At 34.9% G+C, this 23464-nt stretch overlaps 1 pseudogene; it reads right to left on the reverse strand.

Annotated features, from left to right (window-relative positions):
- Positions 1–23434, reverse strand: part of LOC127167031 (complement C3-like) — a 28888-nt pseudogene extending 5454 nt beyond the window's left edge.
- Positions 23435–23464: the final 30 nt, after the last annotated feature.

Consider the following 23464-nt stretch of genomic DNA (forward strand, 5'->3'; position numbering starts at 1 on the left):
CACTGAGCAGGGTTTGTTTAACACTGGGAAATATTACATCAACTTTACCTGTTTCATTTACGTAAGACTGATGCATTTGAATCACATTAAGTTTAATTGATTTGTTTAAATTAAAACTACGTAATCTAAATGCATGGAAATTTTGTACGTAATTGAATTAAGTTAAGGGCTGAAATATTTTTTTGAGTGCACAGATTCTTCCAGTCTTCAGAACCATCTTTATCATTTGGTTTCTGTGTAGACCTGTGTGTTCGTCTCTCTCGTAAACACTAGTGTTGGGCGACATGCTCAATTTTCATATCGTCCTATCGTCAGTCTGTGAGATCGCTGATACACAATATTATTGTGCTAATTTATTTAATTGTTTATTTACGTAATTGCCAGCAAATGAACCAACACCAACATGACAGCAGCCTAATATGACTTAATTTGTGTTTAACATGATAATAACTGAATAGAAAAATGTCAAGTTACTAGTGCTTACATTTCCTTAGTTATTCAAAAAGCAGCTACAGAAAACAAGAACATTTACATTATCAAAGAATATTATCACTGACTAGTCTAGTGCGAGTTTATGCACTTTTAAAACACACTCCCGGAACCATAAGTGAATAAAATAGTTACAGCACTATATGATGAATAAATTATTTACCCCTTATTTACACTGCACACGTCTGTGGCGCGAAAGGGGGTCGTTGCCCCCAAAACGAGTAACTATGCCCCCTTTTCTATCCCCTTCCTCGGGATCAATTTCAAAAATGAAAGCAAGACTGGAAAAACAGCGTGCATAAGAAAGTGATTGCACGCTTTTGCGTGCATCAACAACTAAACACAAGTACAGATTGCATGTAATAATAATAATAATAATTTTGCTGTCGTCAAAGGCATCAGCAACAGGCGATATATGTGTCTATGGTCGATACATGATACTATTGTCTATGGGCACAACCCTAGTAAACACTACATGTACAAATCGGTGGGTAGGGCTAAACAGACAGAGATGTCGAAGCAGACGTTGATCTACTTCTGCAGAGGCTGGGTGTTTAGCCACACTATTACATCATAGAGTAGAACATTCCAAAAGCTGTTGTTTTGGCAGACTGCCTTTAATATAAGTTCTTTTTAGACTAACGAGAAAGTTTTGAGTTCTGTAACTTACAGGATGTTTTTATAGTACAATGACCTCTTACATGGAAAGATTAAAGAAGTTTTGGTTTCTCAGTTCATGACCCCTTTAAAAATGATCAATGATAAACAACAAAAGTTCCATATTACAACAAAAAGATTTGAATTGAAACACTGAGTAATTTTAAAGAATTTCTACTCAGTTACTCCTCACCTTGTGTGACCATGTAAGATGTGCGTTATCTTTTTTGATAGTATATCTCATAGGTGCGCTACTTCCTGCCACAAACAGCTCCACATCCAGATTGACGTTTTGTCTGTCCTTCACCTGTGTGTGATACTCTGCCACGGCCTGGAACACCATGATGGTCGCCTAGGAAAGACAGAAAAGCATTCAAACCCTGTCCTGCAGTATCAGTCCCACACTTGTTTTGGCGCTTATCACAGTTGAATGATGAGGTATTGGTGTACCTGTGTGGTGCCTGATCCTCCATAGTGAGACTGTTGTCTGCCCAGCCAGTGCACTGCCTCTCCTGCTTTATCGAAGTCTTTTGCCTTCACAAGCGCCAGCACAGCGTACGCTGTCGCCTCTAGCGAGTGATACTTCTGTCCAGGGACAGTCCAGGACCGACTGGCTGTTTCAATCACAAAACAGAAATATAAATGGGGGTGTAGATGAAGATGCGTTCACATAGGCTGATCCAGACCATCAAGTTTGATGCTTTGGCTTCTTTATGAAATATCTGTGTTCTCTGTTTGTTACATTAATGTTGTTGATACAGACAAACAGCATTACAACACAAAGCATTCTGTATGCTGCCCGTCCACTTAGGTTTGTTGTATTGTTTCTACGTTTTACAGAGCACAACACATTTTGATAACTTGGTGTTGGGTGTGACTGACCTTCTCCGTGGGTGGAATGTTTTATTAAGATGTCTTTATTGAGTTTGTTCTCATTGGCCATGGTGTAGGATGTCAATGCAATGGCATAAGGATTGGTCAGTTCTGGAAGTCGACGTTCCAAGAAAGAAACAGCCTTCCTGATGTTTTCATTCAGACTCTATAAAAGTGTGTTTAAGAGCATAAAACTAAGAAAAATAATTTTTAAAACAGCAACCACAAAGGTGGAAGAGGTGTACTTACGTCAACTGATCGAGCACAGATAGTCTTGCTTTCTTGCATTGCAATTACGACAAAGGCCGTCAGAGAGGCATCAGCATCTTTGCCCTGTACGTCACCCTGGAATAAAGCACAAATAAACAGAATATCTCAAAAATGCATGTTTTCATATTAAATCAGCAGATGTAGCCCATTTAAGTAGGGTTATTAATAACCTAATAACAACTGAATCCAAAAAAATATTAATATTGTTTTTAAAATCATTAAAATATTAAAATAATTGTTTTTTTTGTTTTTTTTTTTTTTTTTGTTCACAATTTAAATATACAGTAGGGAAAATATTTAGCTGATCCCCTGCTGATTTTGTATGTTTGCCCACTGACATAGAAATGATCAGTATGTAATTTTAATGGCAGGTTTATTTTAACAGTGAAAGACAGAATAAGAAAAAAAAATCCAGAAAAATGCATTTCAAAAAAAGTTATAAATTGATTTTAATGAGTGAAATAAGTTTTTTATTCCCTATTTCTGGCTCCCAGGTGTCTTTTATATAGGTATTGAGCTGAGATTAGGAACTCTCTCTTAAAGGGAGTGCTCCTATTCTCAGTTTGTTACCTGTATAATAGACACCTGTCCACAGAAGCAACCAACCAATCAATCAATCAATCAATCAATCAATCAATCAATCAATCAATCAATCAATCAATCAATCAATCCATCACTCAGTCAATCAATCAGATTCCAAACTCTCCACCAGTCAGTTACTTATTTCACTTATTAAAATGCAAATCAACTTATAACTTTTTTGAAATGTGTGTTTCTGGATTGTTTTGTTGTTATTCTGTCTCTCACTGTTCAAATAAACCTACCATTAAAATTATAGACCGATAATTTCTTTATCAATGGGCAAACATACAAAATCATAATTATTTACCCACTGTATATCATCAGACCTGAAAGTAGATCCAGTGAATATTTGAGGGTCACATACTGTACAGAGTACCTTGTCTCTTTGAATTTTAAATATAGATTTTATTAATAAATATAAAATATTTAATATTTTATTATTTAAAAATATGTAAATATAGATTTATGCATACACACTGAATGAAAAGCTTAACATGAACACACTTGTTCAATGAAAAAGTGTGGGGACAAATTTGCATCTGTCCTGTGAAACAGCATATTCAGTGAAGTACTACATACATTTTATGATCCCTCTTTTTTCTTGACAAACATATTGCAAATACTGCAAGGGTTATGTAACCATTATAACTTCTTACACATTATTTGTACGTTTGTGTAATCACTTCATCTACTTCTACTGCGAGCTGTCATTCCTGTTCTCCTTTACATGTGAGTTTAAAGTTGTAACTGACTTCAGTATTGTGACATATGGAATATTTAAAATAGGGCAGGGGTTTGACTTTAGCTCACCTCATTACCATCTCTCTCAGCAGACTGACAGTTGGAAAGGAGCAGGGCTAATTTTGATTTCTTGTAGACTTTAAATGCAGTCATTGACAGTCACATTTAACTTACCACCATCTCTCCATGAATTACAGCTGCATCCTCTTTAAAGGAGCCGTTTTGCAGTTGTTTGTTGTGAACCAGCCACTTGATGGCGTTGCAGATCACATTGTCCTCAATAGAAACAAGGTTACTGGCCATGGCGAACACTTTGGCCACATATGCTGTCAGCCTTTAATAGACATACAGTAAATGACAAAGATTGGTGTGCACTCTATTTATTTATTTTTTTTAATAAGCTAAAGCAGGAGATAAAAATCAACAACAGATGTCTGCCTTTATCAGAATTACTGATGTGATATGACACTGATGAAGGCAGATAGCCGAAATGTCTGTTAATAAAGTAATAACTTGCTGCAATAAATTATACGTAATTACGTAATATATATATATATATAGCAAAACAATTGTGAGTTGGGGAGATAATCTCAAGATGAAATAAATGTTTTTCGCTAATGCATGTTGGCCACAATTATTGGCACCCTTATAAATTCTTTTAAAGCAATAGTAAAATATCTCTGAAGTACATTCCCATTCATATTTACATTTTTGGCACACCAGGATAACAAGGAGCATGAAAATGTCCAGCCCTGACTTCCTGTTTCACAGGATTATAAATATGAGGAACGCAAAGGTCCGATTTCCTTAATCATCCATTACAAGAAATAAAACCAAAGAATATAGTTCTGATGTGCAGAACAAGATTGTTGAGCTTCACAAAATAGAAAGTGGCTGTAAGAAAAGAGCTAAAGTATTGAAAATCCCCATTTCCACCATCAGGACAATAATTAAGAATTCCAATCAACTAAAGATGTTACAAATCTGCCTGAAAGAGGAAGTGTGTCTATATTGTTCTAATGCTCGCCAAACACTCTCCAAGGATCAGAGCTGGAGAACTGCAGAAATGAATTGTGTCTTGGGGTTGGGAAGGTTTCAAGAAAAATCCTCCTTGCACATCCAAAAACAAACTCCAGCATATTCAGTTGTCAGACATGACTGGAACAAATGGCACTGGCCAGATGAAACTAAGAATCAGGCTTTTTGGCACCAAACCTACCAGATGGGTTTGGTGCAAACAGGGATAAAAAGTACCCCATGTCCACGGTTAAATATACTGCTGGATCATTAGTGTTGTGGACCTGTTTTTCTGCCGGAGGTCCTGGACATCTTGTTCAAATGCATGGCATTGTGGATTCTATCAAATACCAACAGAAAAAAAAAAAAAAAATCTAAACCTGACTGCCTCTTATAATAGGTCATGGTTGGATCTTCCATCAGGAAAATAATCCAAAACAAACATCAAACAAAAAAAAAAAAAGGGTCACTGAGCACAAAATGAAGCTTATGCCACGGCCATCCCAGTCCTCTGACCTGACCCCAATAGAGAATGAGTGGGGTGAACTGAAGAGAAGAAGCACCAACATGGAGATGTGAATCTGAAGCATCTGGACAGATTCTGCATAAAGGAATGGTCTCTGATCTCTTGTCAGGTGTTCTCCAAACTCTTCAGGCAGTATAGGAGAAAACTCAGAGCTGTTATCTTATTAAAAGGACATTGCAATAATTGGGTGCCAATAATTGTGGCCAACATGAACTAGAGACAACATTTATTTCACAATGAGATTTTCCTCCACTTTCGATTGTTTTACTTCAATGATAGGTTAGAATTTTGTGAATTTTTTTGAATGAAAGATCAAAAGGATAAACAATGCACATTTATTTTCACAGCTGCACAGTAAAATCCACAGAGTAAAATTAACTCTATTCAGAGAACATTTGGTCCCTCTCTAAATAGAGTTAAATTAACACTGAAGCAGAGTTAAAGTTGATCAGATAATTAAGTGATCAATTAAAAGGTGATTGAGCATTAGTGATGAACACCTGCTCTTAACAAGCAGAATCAATGAAGAAAAGACAAACACAAGAACTACAACTGATTTCAGCCACAGATTAACTGAAATAAAATAAGTAATTAAATCCCTCAAGCTCTCAGCAGATGATGATTAAACAACTCCACAAACAGCTTCACTCATTATTAACCAGACTGACTTTATTTTTGTCACACGTCTACAGAAGCTTTTATTTAGATTTACAGAGGATCAAAAGTTGTTGTTTTAGTGGTTAAAATGACGCTTCCATCATGGAGATCAGCATTTGCTTTAGTTTTCAGTTTTCGTCAGTTTTTGGGTTAGATCTCTGTTTAACTGTATGTGTAATGTTATAAAACAGAATGGTCAATGCTTTACATTAAGCACATTTTAATTGTTTTTTTATGTTGAGATGTTTATTGTGAGATGATTTGATTACATCCAGAGTAACTTTTCTCAATTTATGCATTTAGATAACCACAACCAACTCTGTGAAACTTCAGCAATGGAAAGAAAAAAAAACTATGATGTAATAGTAAAGAATAAGTAAACAACCACTATTACTCAGAGACACACAGACATCAAGTACCAGCATATGAATCTCAACAATGGTGACAATCAATAAAATGCTTCATGCTGCAATGCATGCTGGGTAACAACACAGTAAAAACTCCCATCATGCACTGCAGTATGAATAATTATTGTCACCACTGTTGAGGATCATATGATAAGTGTTCATGTCTAAAACCAGAGTAGATGCACCTCTTTTTTTTTTTTCAAAATTGAAGCTTTATGATGGTGATTGTTTAATAAGACCTTTCTTCAGCAATATGCCCATCAATAAACCAATGAGAAAGATCGCTTCATAACGTTCACACAAATGAGCTATAAGCAGAAAGTGTAAAATAATCTGTTGCTTCAAACATTTGATTCAGCAATACATAAATGTTTGAGGTGAAACAAAATTATTGTAAGTTATTAAAAGGGTCAAGAGACAAACTAAAGCAAACCTTGACCACAATTATGGTGGCATTATGTTTTTTATTATTATTATTATTATTATTATTATTACAATTAAGCCAGCCTGCTTAGTCAGGGTTGCTGCAGGATTTTTAAGCTCAAATTTAAGACTTTTTAAGACCTTTTTTAAGACCTGCACAAATAAAATTAATACCATATGAACAGGGTAAGGCAATGTCTATGGTTAAATATTAAACTGTAAAATGACTGTAAACTACTGTAAAAAAAATGATTTACAGTTCAGATTTTTCACAAAAACAAAAGGTTTTATAAAGTGATACATTTCACATTTCTTTAAAGTATCAATTTTTAAGAAAATAGAAAAAAGTATTCCTTTTATTAATTGAAACAATTATTATCAATAAATTATTATATTAATTTAAAAAACATACAAATAAATGTTAGTGTTTAGATTTTTATGATGAATTATCTTCTTAATGATCCACCAGTTCACATTTACAGCTCTGCATGTTTGCAGGGTAAAAACATAGGTCACTTTTCGCTTTGGTCTGAACAAAAACAACCCCAATACTATGCTCCTGCAAAACCACATTTCTGGGACCCTATTTTTTGAGACAGTGCCATCTAGCAATTCCATTCCAACAAAGAAATATCAAACAGACGCAAAGACTAGATCCATTGAAACTATTATTATTATTTTTTTAATCTTTCCATCTTATTTTTAATGTAAAAGCTGACATAAACTTGAGTGTTTAAGGGGGTGTCAGAAATCTCCATTTAGCCCATTAAACTGTCCAAAACAGTTCATTGTGCTGCTGGATGTTGTAAATTAGTATTTGTATTCAAATTATTTTACATTTATTAAAGTACTAATAAACACACTAATTTGTACAGCAATTGTTTTACTGTTTACTTCACTTTGTTAAGTGGGTCACACGTCAGACATGAAGCGCAGCAGCTAATGAACTGAAGTCTAGAATATATTGAAATAAATTAGGCTAAATATTTCAAAAGGGTTACCCAGGGGTAAGTTCAGGATTAGGAGTTGGTTAGGACAATAATTAAGTATATACAATTAAACAACTACATTCAGTATTTCCTTAAAAATAATAATATACAGAATTGAATAGCTACTGCTATAAATAGTATGAGCTGTTAATGCATACATAATACAAATAAATAAATACAATAAAATAAAATAAAATAAAAATAAATAATAATAAAAAAATTACATGGTCCTAAAAATGCGGTTCTGAAACTACAGCCTCCTGTATTGTAAGAATACCCTACTCAAAACAACAGGCATATTGAAAAAGCACATGCAATCTCTGCCAGCAGATGGCCCATTCGGAACTGCAGACATGTGTTTCCCCGGTAACCGCAGTACACAAAGCAGCACCGGACATTGAACGCGCAGCGCTCATGTTTATTTAATGAAATCATACCCTTTTGAAGTTTGATCGTGACACTAAGCTGTATCGCAATTCTGGTCTTCCCGTGCCTAAAATTTAAGACCTGTTAATCATAATTAAGACTTTCTTGTACAATTTAAGACTTTTTATGACCTTACATTTGATCAACTAAATTTAAGACTTTTTAAGGACCCGCGGCAACCCTGTTAGTAATGAGTGAAGCTGGTGATGCTGTTTGTGGAGTTGTTTAATCAGATTTTGAGAGATTTAATGTTTTTTTTTTTTTATTTCAGTTGATTTAATTTGTGGTTGAAATCAGTTGTAGTTTTTGTGTTTCTCTGTTCTTCATTGATTCTGCTTGTTAAGAGCAGGTGTTCATCACTAATGCTCAATCACCTTTTAATTGATCACTTAATTATTTCTTTAACTTTAACTCTACTTCAGTGTTAATTTAACTCTGTTTAGAGAGGGACCAAATGTTCTCTGACTAGAGTTAATTTTACTTTGTGAATTTTACTGTGTGCATTAGCTCATATTTATCATGGGTGCCAATATTAGTGGACAAATACAATTAAGGAAAATATTTTACCATGTGCTGCTCTTCCTGTGTATCCATGCAGCGAAGGATCCATCTGATTTGCGGAAGCTCAGTTGCTGCTGATAACCTTAGTACAAAAAAAAAAAAAAAGCTAAAGGACTAATATTTTTTATTATCCATTTATTTTAGCTTTTGAAACACTTTGAAATGTAAAGTGTAAAAGTTGTCGATTTCAGAGTTTGGGAGAGCATCTTTGAGAAAACTGTCATTTTATTCCAAATCATAGTAAGATCATTTATCTGTAGTGTCCTGCTGACCTCTTCTAATATGTTTGATGGCTTCATTACGGCGCTCCATGCCAACAGCCTTCCACTGATTGGTGCTGTCCAGATAATGAGTGGCAGTGAGAGGCAGAGTCACATAGATCATGTTCTGTTCTCCACATCCTCTGGGTTGGACAATTAAGCGACCCATGAAGTCTCCACTGATGGCCTGCTCGACCGTCTGAGTGATCTCCTCACCTGGAGGAATGAAGAGGGAACACAGGCTAAGAATTGAGTTTCTTCATATAAAATGTTTCTTCTTGTACATAACATAAAAAGATGGAAAAAATGTTTATGAGGTCACATAAATATAATAGGTGTGGTTGAATATAAAAGTACTTCTTTTAAATTAAAAAGCAGACATTAAAGAAAGTACTACAATATCTGCATTTGTACATACAGTATTTTGCCTGCAAAACAAATCATATAATTACCTTTTTATTTCCTTTTGAATAATCAAAATCCTTATTTTATCCATATTTAAAACTAAAAGAAAAGTCACATACAACAACAAAAAAGTTTATATTAACTGACTTTCTATTTATGCAGAACAAATAATGAGATTTATAGTACAGATTATGCACAGTTTATCATTGTGATTCTTCTACAACAAAACAAAATAAAAACAAAGCCTTAACCTCAAAATGATTATTATTATTTTTTCTTATATAACATAATGAAATTGAACAAGCTCTGTGTTGTTCAGCTAATTATTTTCACAAATCGGAATGTGCACAAAAGACTGGGGGAGGTTGAAAGACATGGATGACACACCTAATGCATCCTTCAAAGCAAGTCAAATGAAGAACGCAAAATGTATCCAAACTCACACTCTGTATCCCTAACTAGAGTACTGTTTGTAGGAACAGCCATTTGTAGTAATAGCTGAAACCATAGCAGACATTATTGAGTTTGTTCTCCATCAGTAATGCATATCTCTGGTCTCTTGATCTTCTCAAAGAAAGCATATCCACGCTCTGCTTTTCAGCACAATGGTGACCCACAAAACTCAGACAACAGAAACACTTTAAATCCCAGAAGAACATGAAACACTAACAGATCTGTCTAGATTACAACATCTTCACCAGTCTGACTTTGTTTCTTTTATACAAATCTTCTTACTGAGAATTAACTGAGGTTTAGATGTTGATGTTTAATTGAACTTAATAAAGTTTGAAGTCACCGTTGTGGAGATGAGCATTTGCTTTAGTTGTGTTCTTGACTCTTGATTTTCCAAGTAGTTCTTTTTGCCTGGTTGATGTGTTATAAAAAGTTATAAAGTCAAGAGCCCAACTAAAGCAAATGCTTATATTCACAATGATGACTTCAAACTTTATTTGAACCTTATTATTATTTTCAAAAAAACATTAACATGTAAACATTTGTTAATTCTCAATGAGAAGTTTTGTATAAAAGAAATAAAGTCAGACTAGATGCTGAGATCTAGAGAGATCTGTTAGTGTTTCATGTTCTGTTGCTGTCAGTCATGTGATATTTAGGTAATTAATTAATTAGTTAATGAGTTAATTTTACAGTGAAGGTGTTTGTTTGTAATAATTTAGGAAATGCCTGTAAATTAACAGTGTTGTTAACTTATTTATATAAAGAGATTTGACTTCAATTTTAAGGTTTTTGTTTTGCACCCTGTGCTGCCAGTCATTTGACCCGTTTTTTGCCTTTTGTTTTACAGTCAAGGTGCTTGATCATTAAATTCAGGAAATAGCTGTAAAATAACGGTGTTTGTCATCTTATTTAAATAAGGAGATTTTACTTTACTGCATATAGAAAGAATCATTATACATTAATGAATGAGTCTTTTTCCTTACCGGTAATTGAGATGTATGTGTTAGCAGGTGTGCCTGGAAACTGATCAGCTGGTATTTCAGCTTTAAAAACTAAAGGTTTTCCCCCTGATCCATTTGGGGTGATAAACATAGAAGAAAAGCAAGACGGAGGAACAGTCATGAGTCATTTGCAGATTTTGTATGGTTTCAGTGTGTATTGAGCAAGAAAAGAGTAGAATGTGATTGTGGTCTTTGGATTGGCTGGAACTATAATGATATTCATAGTGTTTTTTGTTTTGTTTGGTTTTCATAATATGTGCAGTTTTATAAAATGCAAGTGTAACACAGTGATTATTGTGAGGTTATTGTGTGGTTCACAGTAAATCTCACCATTTTTAGTGGGACTGAGCTCCATGCGTTTAACAGGAAGTTGAGACTGCACACCCTCAGACTGAAAGAGAGAGAGATTGAGTAAGATAAATGAGTCAAAATATAGTAAACACCTATTGATCATTATGTGATGCAAATGACCGAATTAAATGAAAATTGACAGAATTAGCATCAGACGTACCACCACCTTCAGTGTCTTTCTCACTCCATCCGAATAACCAACAGCTGAAGCTTTCACCTCAATCATGTGTTTTCCCAGTGTCATGGGAATAATTACAAATGAAACCGCTTCACTGGAGCCTTTTTTAATGGATAATGTTGTGCTGTATTGGCCTTTCTTACTGGCAATGCTGCACACATTTTCTGTCTCCATTAAGTATACTTTAACCTTGTGAAAATGGAAAATGGTAGAGTGAGACAGAAATCACCTCAACGTATAACAGAAACGTCCTTCAAAGTAAACAAAGAATTGAATATACAGTAAAATGTATGATGATAGAGGACATTTTAGGCTTTAACAAAGGAGAGTATCCTACACTTTACGGTAAGGGTACATAAATTACCATGAATTCATGCAATAAACAAAATTTATCAAGAGCAATTTTTGAAGAGGACACAAACAATACAGCCAAAATTGTACTGGTAAGGATAATTATGTGTACACAGGATGTGGTGTTGTTCATCCTTGAATAACGAATTGAAGATTTGAACTTGTGTTAGTTCCTGATAAATCATGGTATATTAATGCATGAAGTAACGCATAATTCATGCATGAATTTAGGCACGAGTTTGTGGTTATTCATGTACCCTTACTGTAAGTGTTACCCCTAAACTTATTTTTAGTTTGAGTCACGAGCAGCTCAAAACTTCAAATGAGTCTTAGGATCCATATATGTTGTCATTTGTAAATTATTTGACTCAAGAATAAATGGTTACTGTGATGCACGCAGTTTTAAATTATAGCATGAAATCTCAGTTAAGTCTTAAATATCAAATCTGATCTACAGTACCGTCTTCAGATTCATTGGAGTGTAGTTGTGAACAATGGCCTTGATTTCAAGTTGTTCACCACGCACAACAGAGTAAGGGATCTTGAGATCAATGAAAAACATATCTTGAACAACCATCTCCTCAGGTTCAGCCACACAGATGCCTTTGAGGAGGAACACAGGCACACAGAAACATATAAAGCAGCAGCTCCTGGATGATAAAGTCATTTTTCAGACCATGTATTCTGCATTTGCAGCTTCACCTTACCAAGAGTTGGTGACAGACTGACAGCGAAGATCTGCCATGTAGTAATGGAGTCTTTTAGGTGGAACACTTTATCTGGAATTGATGTTGTTTCACTGTAATATGAGAAAATTACATATATTGAGATGTGACCCTGGATCACAAAACCAAAATTGAGATTTATAAATCATATGAAAGCTGAATAAATAAGCTTTTCATTGATGTATAGTTTGTTAGGATATGACAATATTTGGCCGAGATACAACTATTTAAAAATCAGAAATCTGAGGGTGCAAAAAAAAAAAAAAAAAAAAAAATCAAAATCAAAATATTGAGAAAATCGCCTTTAAAGTTCTTCAAATAATGTTCTTAACAAAGTATATTACTAATCAAAAATTAAGTTTTCATACATTTACAGTAGGAATTTTACAAAATGTCTTAATGGAACATGATCTTTACTTAATTTCCTAATGATTTTTGCCATAAAAGAAAAATCAATAATTTTGACCCATACAATGTATTTTTGGCTATTGCTACAAATAAACCCCAGCGACTTAAGACTGGTTTTGTGGTCCAGGGTCACATATAAGAACCGTTAAAGTACACTTGTCATGTTCATTTATATAGCTATTTTTTTTTCTTTTTTTTTTTTTTTTTAAAGAAACACACTAATAAACAAAAAATTAAATACATTTCTTGAACCATTACTTTCAGGAATCATTACTTGCAGTTAATTACAGCTAAACTGAAGATATTTTGAAGATGGGTCTTATGGGTTTGGAAAGATGATGTGAGTAAATTAAGTTTCATTTGTTGGGTGAACTATCACAGCTTTTGTCTAAAAGTCTCCTTCTTACCATTTACCGCAAGTGGGTAGATCAACCTCCTCCCAAAGCCAACTCTCAGGAAACTCCTTACGGGACACAATCTCCTCAGGCTTTACATCACACCATCCACCATCACCATCTTCATCATCATCACCTGTTTTAATAGATGAACAAAATAAAGAAATAAAGAAATAAACAGAGATGGAAAAGACCATTTAGAGCAAGAAAGCATCAGATAATCAAGTCAAATGTATTTCCATAGTGCTTTATACAATACAAATTGCTACAATCAGAATTTAATTTAATTTAATTTAATTTCCTCTATCTACACTATTCAACAGACCCGTAAAGCTGCTTGTTTTGTGGTTGTGCAGTTGCTACTGTGAAAGTAGAGTACTGATGTAATCATAGCTGTGATCATCATGATTTAAAAACCTAAATAGCAAACATGTTTGAAATGATCGAGGCAGCCAAGGTTTGTACGCGAGCAGATCAAGAGGTGCAAAAATTGATCTGTAAATGCCTCACATTACCTGATAATCTGCATCGAATACCATAACTGACTGAGATCTTCGACAAGATTTTTTTCTTTGATTCTTGGAAGGGAAAAATCTGCTTTCCCAGATAGCACACGTACGACTGCAAGATGTCTGTTAAAGATCTCTTGATCTGGAAAGCATCTGCTGTGTACAAATGTGTGGCGGACGTCTGTAGGATGTCAGTTTTGATAGAAAACGTCCAATAGATGAGCATATTTCGTCTTGCAGATGTAAATGCAGATGCCAAACAGACGTCTCCGAGATGTACGTGTGCTATCAGGTTTGTTTTCTTTTTAATTAAAATAAAAATAAAAATACAAAAATACAAAAAAGCCAGTATGCTACAGTGTGACATAGTTAAGAAATAGTGACAATCTTAATTCTGAAAGACACATACCACGAGCCATAATGATCTCCTCCTCCTCTTCGGTCTTCGTGTCTGTTTTCATCTCATTGCAGCAGTGAAGGAAGGCCTTGACACATTTTGGTCCGTCGACAATGTACGTGGCTCGCCGTTCACACGTGTAGCCGAGACTATTGTTCCTCATTCCATCAATACAACACTGCCTTAGTTCACCAGAGTATTGTTCAGCTGAGAAGAGAATGTTAGTGTAGAACAATGAGGGTAGTAGGAGAACCTGATGAGAAATTAAGGGGGGAAATACAAAGTACCTTAAATTTGTACTTTAAACCTTAACATGAACAGTGACCTAAATGGGAAGTCTCTGGATCACAGTGGAAAAAAAGAAGCCAGAAGATTGATTTGAACTGTAAGAGTAAAATCTGAGTAAAATGTAGTTTCTCACCCAGTGTACTAGTGATCTTCAGGAGACTCTCAGTTCTTCGTTTTCTCATTGCAAGTTTGGGACACTCAGGCTCTAGAGGACAATTCATTTGAATTAATTAATATGTAGTAAAAATCACTAAAGAATTCGAGAGCAGTGCAATCTATTTGGTAATGTTAATTAACTGTATTCCAAAACCAAGGAACTATAGACACAGGGAGCCGAACAACAAACAACATTGCATAGCAAAGACAATAGAAACAACAGGACAAAATAAATGTGAACAAGAACAACAAAGACCTGGAATACACTACACAATGATCCGCAGTCGTGTAGTAAATGACAGCCAGTTTTCCTCTGTCATTTACAAAGTCGGTAAATGTATGATGTCCAGTGTTTTAAAAATCTGTTCACATTTTAAAAATCATGTAGTGTATTACAGCCTTTGCTAGGGTAAGACTGACAGCTCTACATATGACAACTCAGATTTATAGTCAGAATTATAGAGTTAATGAGATTATAAATGCCTTAGTTCAATAAAAAATAATCATTGGGGATCTCGTTTTCAGTGAATAAAACTGTAGGCTTTAAAAAGTGTACTTGTTCTGGTCTTGGTGCCTCCTGCAGTGTTGGACTCAAACATCAGACCTGCATCAGTGAAAACCCCCATACTGTCCCTTCCGCTTCCTGCTGTACAGCCGATATCATGTTTCTCTATGACGTCCCAGATCTAGAGATGCAAAAAGACACCAGTTAAGTATGTTTTCAGCCAAAAATGTCATGTTGCGCTGAATTCTGAAGAAAATCCTTCACCTGAGTCTGGGTAAGTCTGTTCTTGTTAAGGACATGCACAGCCTTGTCAACCACCACCAGCCCAACTTTAGCACCAGGATCTCCAGTTATCTGCAGCCTGACTTCATCTCCTGTCTCATAGGGATTTTTCTTGTCCTTCACCTTAATCTGGAGCTGTTATTACACCAAGACATGCTATGTCAGAAAAAAAAAACAGACCTAGCTGCTTGGCACGTCACCTGTTTCTTGTGATGGTTGACCCACCTTTCCCATGCATGTGTCCTTTACATCGACCCAGACTGAATCAGACACCACCTCAGATGAGCCCAAGTGGTAATAAGCCACAAAGCGGAAGGACGGCACCATGTCTTTGGTCACAGTCACAGGCAGAGTAACTAGGGCTTGTCCTCTCCTCTTAAACCTGTGTACTTGAACAATCCGACCTTTACTCAAGATCTAAAAAAAGAAGCAGATGAATAAAAATAAACTTATGGTTTCAAACACAAGCTGTGGAGGTAACAAAATATTGATGTAATTAATTGATACTTTTGTGGTGGAAATTAATAAAAAAAAAATAATAATAATAATAATTAATAATAATAATAATAATAACCATTATCTGTACCATGCATAGGCACAATTTACGGGTGGGACATGTCCCCACCACTTTCTGCCAGGGTTGATACTGCCCCCACCACTTTTTTGAACATCTCGTGGCATGGTACTAATGCTGATAAAACGTTTGTTTCTGTTAAATAAGACGCAATCTGGTGCTGTAGTCTATTTCTGTTTCTGAAATCATGCTGAACATTCGTTGCGATGTTATTAGTGACAGAACATTCTTAATGTGACTCGTGCTCAGTGTTCACACGCGAGCACTTCAATTCATCGCAATGATATTGTGGGGACTATCTAAAAAAAAAAAAAAAATACACACACACACAAAAATAAATACACACAAACGTGTCCCTCCTCTTGATACAGGATCACTGATTAACATATAATCAGTGTTGGGGAAAGTTACTTTTAAAAGTAATGCATTACAATTTTGAGTTACTCCCTAATTATGTTGCTTAATTACTTACTATGGAAAGAAATGAATTACGTTACTTTTGCATTACTTTTGGGTTACTTTTTAAATCTGGGCAGGGCTTGCTTCTTTGTTTTTAATATAAAACTATTCTAATGTAAAAGCCCTTTTACACCAAAAGTGAAATGAATTCATCTTAGGCTGAAAGAAAAGTACATTTATGCAGGAGATCACTCTTCAGCTATAAAAAAAAATGAAGCACAAATGTTAGTTTATCTGAAGTAATTTTTGCTTATTAGTATAGCTGAATTGCATCATCAAAGGTCAGCAGCAAAGACACTGGTTAATAAAATGGGATTAAATACATAAAGGATGTATTTTGTTGTATTTAACATGTTTAATTATTGCAGGGTTGCATCATATTCTGAGCTTGCATTTCACTGTTTATATTCATTTTGAGGAATACTGAATCAATTTTTTGTGAGTGAGCTGAGGTAATGCATGTTCACATTTAGTCTAGAATACAATAACATCATGTTTACTCCTAATTTCCCGACAGGAGACTTGTCAATCAATAAATGGGGAGAAAAGTAACTGGTGTTACTTATTTGAAAAAGTAACTCAGATATTTTTGTAGAAATTCAAAAGTAATGCGTTACTTTACTAGTAACGCATTACCCCCCAATATATAATAACATATAATAATAAAATTATCAGTTTAAAAATATGTCAATGCATTAACCGCAAGTTACGGCACTGTTACCATGTATGTGTAGTCTAGATCTTTGGCTCCTGGACTTTGTCCAGTGTTCAGATTGACCATCATTTGATCACCAATCTGAAGCTCTGCAGCATCAATGCCGATGTGCAGGTAGTTTTTAGAGCCACCTTTGGGAATGTAGGCCTGAGCCGTCATCTTCTTCACTGCCTGCTGTTCATCTCTTAATTGTGGATCTTTGGTCTTTGCCTTAAAAACAAAAAAACAAACAAACAAAAAAAAATTATATGTATATATATATATATATATATATATATTTGCTTGTTGCACATCTTGGAAGGTCTTACAGTGATCTGCAGTGTAGAAGATCCTTCCAGAGTGTTGACTACAACCTTCACAATGCCATTGTCTCTTGTTTGACCACTGACGCTTTCACTGCCCACCACTTCCACTTCCACATTTACAGCAGGTGTCTGGTCAGGATTTGTTACGAAGACCTTTTATAAAACCCACACCAAATAAGAAAAAAAAAAAAAAAAACAACAACATAGGTGATCTTTGTTAATAATATTCATGAAATTATTCCCTAGTTCCTAAAACCCTTCAGGTTCTCAACCATCTAGTCATTGTTTTATACCGAGACGGCAAAGGGCATTCCAGGTTTGAAAAATTGTGGTGTTTTTTTGAAGTGGATGGTGTACGGCGACGTCACAATCTGAATGCCTCTCCTTTCTGCTTCCACCATTTCACTGCCTGAAACACACACAATTAGCTATTCACAAACAATCACACACATGCACGTCAAAATGGAGTCATACGGTATATGTTGAGTCTTACCAGTTAATGTTAAAATACTGACTGAAACATAGATTGATCGTCCAACCAGCTGGTTAATGTTTGGAAAGGTCTGAGTGATCATTTCACTGGTCAGTTTTGCAGTACCTGCTCCTTTCACGATCTATTCATGAATGAGAAAGACAGCAACATCAGTCTAGAAGATGCAATAGAAAGCCATTTAACTATTTATTTAAATTGTTGTCTAGGTGAGGAGAAATGTGTAGTGACCGATAGTGATGGGCGCTTTCAAAGCACTGCTTTGTGAATCTTTGAAACTTTTGTGAATCAGTTGTTCCGAAAAAGTGGTTCGTGGGCATGTGTCAAACTGCCAAAGTCATGTGATTTCAGTAAACAAGGCTTCAGTACATTATAACTGTTTCGAAACATTTAAAAATTTCAATGGTTTGATGTTGGGGGGCAGTTTCTGTAAACCCATGAATCATGCAAGTTGAGATCAAACCCCAGTGGCAATCCATTGAACCAGTGTCTATGCTTTTTACCTGATCGCGGATCAGTTTCATCGATTGTTAGACTTTTTTAAAAGCTGTTTTTCTGCATGTTTTAGCCTGCGTTTTTGCATTTACACACTTTCGACTTTCGATTATGTTTTTTGAGGAAAACATTTTTTTTCTGCATATAATTGACTTCATTGGTGCCCCGATTTTGAACTTCCAAAATGTAGTTTAAATGCAGCTTCAAAGGACTCTAAATGATCCCAGCCGAGGAAAAAGGGTCTTATCTAGTGAAACGATCTGTCATTTTTTTCAGTAAATAACAATTTGTATACTTTTTAAGCACAAAAGCTTGTGTAGCACCGGCTCTGGGATGCGCATTCACATACTATTGAATCACATCGAAAGGTCACGCGGAACTACAGACCCAGTGTTTACAAAGTGAATGCACAAAGACTAAGAAAGTGCAAGTAAGTCAAATGCCGTTTACAAACAAAAAGGTGCAACGATGTTGGACGATTCTGAAGTTGTAGGAGAAAATAAGATGGAGTTTTTCGACATACTCTACCTTTTTGAGCCAGAGTACACAGGCGATGAACTTTTTCGAAAACAATGACCGATCATTTCACTAGATAAGACCCTTTTTCCTTGGCTGGGATTGTTTAGAGCCCTTTGAAGCTGCATTTAAACTAGATTTTGGAAGTTCAAATTTGGGGCACCAATGAAGCCCATTATATAGAGAAAAATTCCTGAAATGCTTTCCTCAAAAAACATAATTTCTTTACAACTGAAGACAGAAAGACATTAACATCTTCGATGACAAGGCAGTGAGTAAATTATTTGTAAATTGTTGTTCTAGAAGTTGCCATAGGTTGAATCGACCTTAACAGCATCATATTTAGTCCCTGAAATGGAATTTACCAGGGAAAAAAAAAAAAAAAAAACGGATTGCTCCCAGCATGCATTGCAGTATGAATAAATTATGCAGTTGAATTGCCTTAGTATGTTTTTTTATTTTTAATTTTGCTTAGTATTTTCTTTTATTTTTAATGTTGCTGTTGTTTTTGTTGTGACTTCTTAGTAGCTTGTTTTGTGATGTTCAGAGTATAACAGAATATTTTGTTGATTGTTACCATTGTAAAGATTCATTTGCTGAGTCTTGATGTCTGTGTTTGTCTGATTGTAAGGCTTTTTTTTTTTTGGTACATATTGTGCTGTTGTCATGATGCATTGCTCCGCAAGGCTAGATTGTGAGGAAAAAAAAAACTCAAATAATGCTTAAAGGTGTAATTTTTCTTGAATTTGAGAGAAGTGTTGCTTTTTCTGACAGAACTGCAAGGGTGCCGATATTTTTGGCCATGACTGTATGTATATAGTTAGAAGCAAGTCTCAAGTCAATTCCCAAGTCTGCAAAGAGTTACAGTTAATGAGATAATTAAGTGATGATTGTGCGTTAGTGATGAACACCTGCTGTTATTGAGAATTACAGAGGATCAGATGTTGATGTTTTATTGGTTAAATGATATCACCATGATGGAGATCAGTGTTTGCTCTAGTTCAGCTCTTGACCCCTGACTTCCTGTGTTAGATCTGTCTCTGTAGCAATGCAATTTATTTATTTATTTATTTTTTAACAGTGTATGCTACAAAAGATAGGTTGAGTGTATGTGTGAGGCATCTAATATTTAAACAGGCAAGATGTTTAATGTCTCTCACCTGTACTTTTTGCACAGATTTAGGAATACTTGTTTTCTTCTCTCCATCCATCACACCAAACACCACAAAAGCATTTCCATCCACATCCTGTCCAAACAGGTACCTATAGAAGCATTTTAATTGATATTGTATATCTGACTTGAATAAAATCAGTTCATTTAAATGTTACCGCAGGAAGCACATTCAGGTTACCTAAAACACATTTACACAGCTAATGTATTCTGAATGATGTATTACTATATGCACTGAGCAACACTCTTGCTCTTGATTTGATGAAATTCATGCAAATTCAATCAGCCTGTATTTATTTATTTTTTAGCCATGATTTTGAATCCAGTCCTCATTGGAATATTTGGTTTCCACTAATTATTGTTACATTATTTTGTTCTCAATTAATTATACAACATAAGTAAAGATTTTTAGCTTGAGATCCAATGTGTGATTTAAGTGTCCCCTTAATATGTTTTAGCATACTATATTAGCATATTCATAAATTAACCAAGATTAATAAATGCTTTACAAATAATTTGTTGGTTAGTTTGTAACACCTAATGCATAAATGACCTTCAGATAAAATAAGTTACCACATATGTTATAGTGCAGATCAACTGGAAAGTGACTGACACTATAGAAATGTTCATACCACCAGTAAAATAGAGAATAACAACAACACACAAAATATGCCTGTTGAGAATAAAAGATAAATGTGACCCTGGACCACAAAACCAGTCATAAGGGCCTTTTTTTATTTTATTTTAATTTATACATACATACAAAGGCTGAATAAATAAACTTTCCTTTGATGTATGGTTTGGATCTGAGGGTGCAAAAAAAAAAAAAAAAAAAAAAAAAAAATCTAAATATTGAGAAATATTGAGAAAATCACAGTTAAATTTGCCTTTAAAAAGTTCTTAGCAATGCATATTACTAATCAAAAATTACATTGATATATTTATTTTTATTTAGCATAAAAGGAAAATCGATAATTTTCCATCCATAAATCCATACAATGTATTTTAGGCTAGTGCTGCAAATACACCCATACTACTTAAGACTAGTTTCAAGGTCCAGGGTCACAAATGTTTTTGTTACTTTGGGGGTACACTATCTCAACACAAGAATGACATGATGAGTTTTTTGGTTTGGTCATACTACATTATTCTGTAGTTTACATATAAATCTATTTTAAATCAATGTGTTGACACTGTAGATTATTTTTTATTACAATGAAGCAGAACATATTTTGTCTTACTTGGCTTCAATGTCGACCGTCAGACTCTTATCAGTCACATAGAAGAATGACTTACTGGGATTTAGTTTCACTTCAAATGTTGGAAGCACTTAAACCAAACCAGACACACACATAAACAAATACATTATTTGAATATTTAATATCATATTCTTGTACAGCACACAGTTTGTTGACTCAGGTCTTACCATATTCTTTGACCTCAAAGTCTGCAGTAAACTTCTTTCGAGGATTGTTTGAGAACAGTGTGACCACCTTCCAGATCCCAGGACTGAAACAAACAGAACACATCTCGAATCATGTGCATGTCTCATTTCATTATGTTGGAAAAAGTGGTAACAGATCACGAACAGGATTTTGCTGCTGTTTATTGATAAATGATCAGATGTTGTCCTGAAGCAGACATCACAGACAGATAAAATGTTTTAAACATGTTATAAAATGTTGTAAAAATATAGTTTTTGTTGTGTCACTCATGTTGAATAGCTTCAGTCCTGACAGTGTTTTATGCACCTGGCAATCTCAGGAATGGGGTATTGTCCAGATTTTATCCCTTTCACTGGAGATATCTTCTCTGTTGAAACTGTGATGCCTTGAGGATTCTTCAGAAACACAAAAACCAGCATTAATGCTACAACTGCTAAGATCATCAGTGAAATGTTGCTCATTACTGCTGAAATGTCATGAATGAGTGTGAGTGTGCATACCTTGATTTCCACTGTGATTTCAGACTGACTGTGTGGTGTCATGTTGGGCATCACAGAGAAAATCCTGTACTTAACTGCAAAAGAAGCCAAAGCAGAAATATGTTTTAAAAGTTTTATGTACACAGTAAAACCCCCAGTGTTAAATTAACACTCCCAGTGTTTATATAATTCTCACTCAGAGTGATAAAAAGTAACACTGAAGCAGTGTTAAAATTAATGAGAAAATTAGTTGATTATATGGCTGATGATTGAGCATTACTAAACAACATCTGCTGCTGACAAACTGAATCACTGAAAGAAAGAGAATGAAATCAGTTATTCAAGCCTCTATTCTGATATTTAAACATAACCATCAACACCTGATCAAAACAAACATGTCTGATAAACACACAGCCACTGCAATTAAAAAACAAAAAAAACAAAAAACAAAAAAATATTTAAAGTCAAGGGGTCATCATCTAATTAATTAACTAATTATCTCATTAACTTTAACACTACTTGAGTGTTACTTTTATAACAGAATTATTGTTTTAATTTAACACTGGAGGTTTTACTGTGTATTATTATTATTATTATTATTATTATGTGTTAAAATAAAACCTTATGTAGTTGACAACAACTTTTACTATGCATTAGTATAGCCCTCAACAAAAAGTCACAAAACTTTCTGTCCTATTTATTTATTTATTCATTCATTTATTTAATTCTCAATTCCCTCTCTGCGAATCACTTTCCAAAGCCACGCCTATAACACATGAACACATACAGGCAGACCAGAGGCTAACGATGAGAGAAAAACATAATAATCTACCCTGCCTTTCATTGTACCTGTGCTAGCAGGTGTGTAGATGGGCTTGTCTGTTTGTACGAATATATATCCAGACTGGAATGAGAGCATGACCACTTTCCAGAGTGACGGATGGAAACTGAGCTTGTAGATGCACATACTGCTTCTCCAGAGGATCATCAGAGAAGAAGTTCTGATCATCAGGGATCTGTAGAACAGATAATCTGTCAGTCTAAATATATCTGATCATAAAATAATAAGAATGATACATCAATGCACTTAATTTCTGCACTCTCACCTTTATATCTGTAAGGATCTGGAAACTGTTTTTTGCAGCCAGTGTCACTGACTTAGACAGTATCTCCCTGTCTTTTTTTGGGTAGTTCTTAATTATGATCTTCACATTCAGGTCTCTTCCAGAGTAATCCTGAGCCTCCACAAACACGTTCTCTGAAGAACCCACCCTCAGCAAATTAGGAGCTGACAGAACAAATCTGAGGAGATCAAATAAGAGCGTTTGAGAACAGATCTGTTAGTGAATCCATGAACAAACCATGTGTTTGATACTCACAGTGGGTCACATAGTGTGAGGAGCGGTGAGGAGAGAAGAACAACAGTCAGAAACAGCAGCTTCACGTCCATCCTGTCTGTCTGTGTGTCTCTTCCTGTGAGCGTCTGTGAACCTGCAGCAATTCAGATTTATACCCGCCTCCACGACCCTC

Source organism: Labeo rohita, chromosome 1 (genome assembly GCF_022985175.1).
Source record: "Labeo rohita strain BAU-BD-2019 chromosome 1, IGBB_LRoh.1.0, whole genome shotgun sequence".
NCBI classification, from domain to species: Eukaryota; Metazoa; Chordata; class Actinopteri; order Cypriniformes; family Cyprinidae; genus Labeo; species Labeo rohita.